We start from the raw sequence: 5,811 nt of genomic DNA, 5'->3' as shown, positions 1-5,811 counted from the left end.
CCACGGATGACGTAATCCTCCCCCGCCAACCCCTCCTCGCAGACATGACGTCACCGCGAAAGGCTGGGCAGTGACGTCACCCGCCGCTTTGTTCCCCCGCGGTCGAATGACATCGCGACTTGAAGCGATGGGCGATGACGTCATTTTCACGCGAATTCTGCCGGTGTCCGCCCCTTTGACGAGTTAGGCGATGACGTCACACAACAAAGGTGTTTCACGCAGGTGGGCAGGGGGGTGGGGTCATTGTGGCAGGGCTGCCCCCTTGTGTGGCTGGGCTGCCCCATTGTGTGGCAGGGCTGCCCCCTTGTGTGGCAGGGCTGCCCCCTTTTGTGGCAGGGCTGCCACCTTTTGTGGCAGGGCTGCCCCCTTTTGTGGCATGGCTGCCCCCTTTTGTGGCATGGCTGCCCCTTTTGTGGCATGGCTGCCCCCTTTTGTGGCATGGCTGTCCCCTTTTGTGGCAGGGCTGCCCCCTTTTGTGGCATGGCTGCCCCCTTTTGTGGCATGGCTGCCACCTTTTGTGGCAGGGCTGCCCCCTTTTGTGGCATGGCTGTCCCCTTTTGTGGCAGGGCTGCCCCCTTTTGTGGCAGGGCTGCCACCTTTAGTGGCAGGGCTGTCCCCTTTTGTGGCATGGCTGCCCCCTTTTGTGGCATGGCTGCCCCCTTTTGTGGCATGGCTGCCCCCTTTTGTGGCAGGGCTGCCCCCTTTTGTGGCATGGCTGCCCCCTTTTGTGGCATGGCTGTCCCCTTTTGTGGCATGGCTGCCCCCTTTTGTGGCAGGGCTGCCCCCTTGTGTGGCAGGGCTGCCCCCTTGTGTGGCAGGGCTGCCCCCTTGTGTGGCATGGCTGCCCCCTTTTGTGGCAGGGCTGCCCCCTTTTGTGGCAGGCCTGCCCCCTTTTGTGGCATGGCTGCCCCCTTTTGTGGCATGGCTGTCCCCTTTTGTGGCATGGCTGCCCCTTTTGTGGCATGGCTGCCCCCTTTTGTGGCAGGGCTGCCCCCTTGTGTGGCAGGGCTGCCCCCTTGTGTGGCAGGGCTGCCCCCTTGTGTGGCATGGCTGCCCCCTTTTGTGGCAGGGCTGCCCCCTTTTGTGGCATGGCTGCCCCCTTTTGTGGCAGGGCTGCCCCCTTTTGTGGCATGGTTGCCCCCTTTTGTGGCATGGCTGTCCCCTTTTGTGGCAGGGCTGCCCCCTTTTGTGGCATGGCTGCCCCCTTTTGTGGCATGGCTGTCCCCTTTTGTGGCATGGCTGCCCCTTTTGTGGCATGGCTGCCCCTTTTGTGGCATGGCTGCCCCCTTTTGTGGCAGGGCTGCCCCCTTGTGTGGCAGGGCTGCCTCCTTGTGTGGCAGGGCTGCCCCCTTGTGTGGCATGGCTGCCCCCTTTTGTGGCAGGGCTGCCCCCTTTTGTGGCATGGCTGCCCCCTTTTGTGGCAGGGCTGCCCCCTTTTGTGGCATGGCTGCCCCCTTTTGTGGCATGGCTGCCCCCTTTTATGGCAGGGCTGCCCCCTTTTGTGGCATGGCTGCCCCCTTTTGTGGCAGGGCTGCCCCCTTATTAAACTGTCCCCTTTTGTCCGATCCACTGCTGGATGAGGGCCTCGGTTCGCGCAGATTACTGGACGTTTGTGGGGGGGACAAAAAGCGCTTTGTAGCTCATCGGATTCCTCCAGTATAACGATTCTGATTTGAGGAGACGCGCAAGTGCAATTGTTTTGTGTGCACTGCCCTCTGCTGCTCCCCCATCGTGTAGAACCGAACCCCCCCCCCCCCCCCCATGACAACACAACCATCTTTTGTGCACGTCCGGGGAACGTGGAAAGTTGAGCTGACCGCTGGCTTATGAAGAAAGTTTTTGCTCAGTGCATAACTTGCCTGTGAAGTACTCTTGAAGACGCGTGGACACCGTAGTAAGACACACGTATTTATTTACACAATGTCGTACAGCACTGGAGGGATGTATCGGCCCCCTCACCCGTATAACTGGGAGTTCACCTCTAGCTAGCCTTCCTAGCCGAGTCCTCCACTAACGGCTAGGGGAGGCTGTCTGGCCCGACACTGGTCAGTCGGGCTACGGTACCCGGAATCCCAGAGGACTAACTCTGGTTCCGGGACCACGCCACTGGCTCCAGCCTGCGCTGCCCTTACAAGGGCGGCGTCCCAGGGGGAGTCCAGGGCCTATCTGGCCGGTCTTCCGTCTTCCCTTAACTACTCTAAGACTCAACCCCGAGCTCTCTGGCTCATCCCTTTTTATATCCCCCTAGAGGATCGAAACCCCCCTCACGCCGTCCAGTGCGGACGTCGTTGCGGGCACCACCCCGTGTGCTCACGGAGTCCCCGCCCACTGTGTTTGTTATCCGTTAGCTCCTATGCAAACAGCCCTACACAAACAGCCCCTCTGTAACAGCCCTACACCTGCTTTAACATGTGTTTCAGAAACAAGGAAACTGACGGAGAAAATTGATCCGTGCTATTAAAACTATGTATATCACGTAGGTAAAAAATAAAAGAAATTAAAATTAAAACAAATAAATTTAATCACGACGTTTTCGGAAGTGATTTAATTTATTTGTTTTCATTTTAATTTATTTTATTTTTACCCACGTGACTTGACCGAAAAAACCATAGAGTATGGATCCTTGCAGTCACGAAAACTTCAAATCTAGAACTATGTATATCGTTTATTGTTAAATTTGAATCACAGTTCCTATGATCACTGTTACATTGTTTTTATAGCTTTATTTTGGTGATTTTTAAAACGTTTTGGTTTAGCCATGTTTGTTTTTTTGTAGTGCAGAGTTAGCCTGATAACTTTAATCTACATTGTCTTATGGTTGTTATTGTTTGACTTGCATCCCACTGGGATTTTTTGCACAGCGTTGAAATAGTGCTTTTTCTGGAAGACGTTGCTGTTTTTTCCAGGATTTTTCTGTTGCGTGTAGTCACTTTAAGATGTTTCTTGTTCATGTTTTTTTCTTGTTGCGGTTGCAGCAATATTTTGCTGTCTTTTCTTGGATTTTCTGTTTGCACGTAGTCACTTTAAGATGTTTCTTGTTCATGTTTTTGTTTTTTTGTTTGTTGCGGTTGCACCCGATTCAAGAGCCGAATGGCTCACAGGGTTATACCTACTAAATGAAACTGAAAAATTGAAAACGTATGCAAAAAATCACGGTGAGATGCAAGCTTGGAAGTACTGCACATAGAAAGAGGAAGGCGTATATTAGAGAACAAATACAAGTTAGACACATCATAGGGCGCCACGGAGGGCGAGATGTTAACTACCTCACCTCGTGTAGGTTCGATCCCGACCCTGACGCCTGTATTTTTGGAGTTTGCATGTCTCTATGTGGTCCTCCGCTTTTTCCCTCCACATTTAGAATCATGCGTTTAGAGTACTTGGCTGCTATCAATTTCCACTTGATGAGCCACTTCGTTGAGCTATAATTTGTGGCCAGATCGCCTCTGAAAAGAGCTTAAAAATCTCAGTGGGCCTTATCTGATAAAATAAAATAAAAATAGCTTAGTTTTAAATAGTTTATTGACCATTAAGGAAAGTGAGCTTGGGCAGGGCATACCACAATAAAGGATGATGGCCTATGATCTAAGAGCATAACACATTCGGGAACTGTGGTCATTCTCACAGCGGCTTTGGGCTTGCCATCGAATAAAGACGGTCACCATATCGTGTGCTTTCAGATGCGCTTCTGCGTTCGTTTGGTACACTCTTCCTTCCGATTAGGAAGCCACTGGAGCTATGCACTTTTAAATCTCGATTGAAAACTAATTTCTCTAGAACTGCTTTTTGTGTTTAGTTGTTCTCCCCACGCACCTCCGATTTCCACGATTGGCTATGTACGCTGCGAAAGACATTCAACATACATACAATAACGATGGAGTGGCAGCTAATGGATGAAACGCGTCCGATAGCACATCTAATGAGGAAATGGAGTGAAGAAATAATGTCCTTGGTGGATTGTTGCATCACAGAATAGTGAGAGATAGCGGTGGTTTGGGGAGGCCTTCCAACAGTAAATTGAGCACGGCTGTTCATTGTAAATTCTATGATTATAACATGTTTATGTAATTGTTGAACCATTAATTGATAATTACAAATGCATCTAATACACCCCACAATCACTACGGGCATGAGCATACACAGATAAGTGTAGACTCTGCAAGCGTGGAACACTGGCCTCTGGCGCACCCTTGTCTTCTAGTTGAGAGGGAACAAGTAATGTGGCCTTAACGTGGTTCAGAAATGTCACAATGATTTCCTGTTCAAATGAGCATCGAGGCGTTACTCATCTCCTGGTGACAGCCCTGGAAGAGTGATGAAAATTCAAAATTTCTATGGTGCGGCTGAGTCTATCCATAGGACAATCACTGTTGACCTCCCAACAAAGTGGTAATTGTTATATCGACCCTGGAGGGATGATGAGTCAACCACCAACCAGCATTTGAACTCTTCTCATTGTGAGCCACTCACTCTACCACTTAGCCGAAAATAAGCAACCTCAAATCTGGGCTGCAAGCCTCTTGAACACACTTGCTTGAACATTGTGTGTACACATCAGAAGCATAATTGTTTTGTTGAGAATTCATTGAGACTTGCATATATATGGGACTTTATTTGTCTGACTGCATTGTTTCATGTTTAATATCTATAGTACAAGAAATTATGCATATCTTATATACAGAAATCTGCAGGTCAAACCCATAGACAGTTCTTTGAGAAATGAAGTACTGTACATGTGATTCTCCCTCTAACTGCCTAATAGTCTTTGTTGGCACAAGGATGATCTATTATCATGCCATACTCGCGTGACAACGCCAAAGCCATTTATGCCATCACTACTCGCCATCGCTCCTACGTTATGAGTATTTCACCATCAAGTTATGCCTCTCAAATCAAGTTTTATGCCTCTGGTGACAAAAAGTCCATCAAGTCACCCATGAGCCAAGGAGCTTGACAAATGCTTGACAAAATGCACCATGGGCAGTATTCACCAGGGGCAGAAAGCTTAGCGTATGTACTCTCTGTTTTATACACACAATTTCCATTTATTGTCACATTTCCTAGATGTTTCATGTCACATTGCCCCCCCTGCCTCAATGCTATTCACTGTTAACGACCTGTTTCCATAAAACGCTTCCATGGTGAACTTATTATATATATTTGTGATTTGGAAATAAAATTCTGTAAAAGTCAGTGAGAATTTGGTTGGTATCAGATAAGCAATTGTTGGGCCAGTGGCTCAAGAGCTAAATAATCACTGTAAAAGCCTCATCACCACCACCATTCGGTTTAATGTCTCCCCGTGGTCAGCAACCTCTGATTGCCACTCAATTGCCTGCCGCAGTAACCTGCCATGCTCCATCCATCCGTCACACGTGTCCCACCCACCACAAACTTCTCTCCATATATTTACAGAACTTTCATCTGCAGTAATTTCTTACCACATTCTATTCAGAACTTTCAAGTTGCTTCCCACGTGTAAATTTATTCATCATGTATAGCTGCGTGCTCCGTGGTGCACGAATCAGAGAGGAACCCAGCACACGAACCACTCGCACGCGCCTCGCGCACCCTTCTGAACAGACTATTGGTAGAAGGTGCACACACACCCCAACAAATACACTTCATATATAACACGCATGAATACGAATGTAAATACATGTTCTGTTTTCCAAATATTGAAATCAGATACCAACGTAATAATTAATCAAAATATGTATTTATACCAATCAATCACTCACAAAACCACCAACCCACCCTCTCCAGCTCTCACACACACACAATAACTCATTCACCAAGCCGTGCTGGCCT

This window comes from Lethenteron reissneri, chromosome 19, assembly GCF_015708825.2.
Source record: "Lethenteron reissneri isolate LAM-NWPU_2019-01 chromosome 19, ASM1570882v1, whole genome shotgun sequence".
Taxonomy (NCBI): domain Eukaryota; kingdom Metazoa; phylum Chordata; class Hyperoartia; order Petromyzontiformes; family Petromyzontidae; genus Lethenteron; species Lethenteron reissneri.
Note: the sequence above shows the minus strand (reverse complement) of the source record.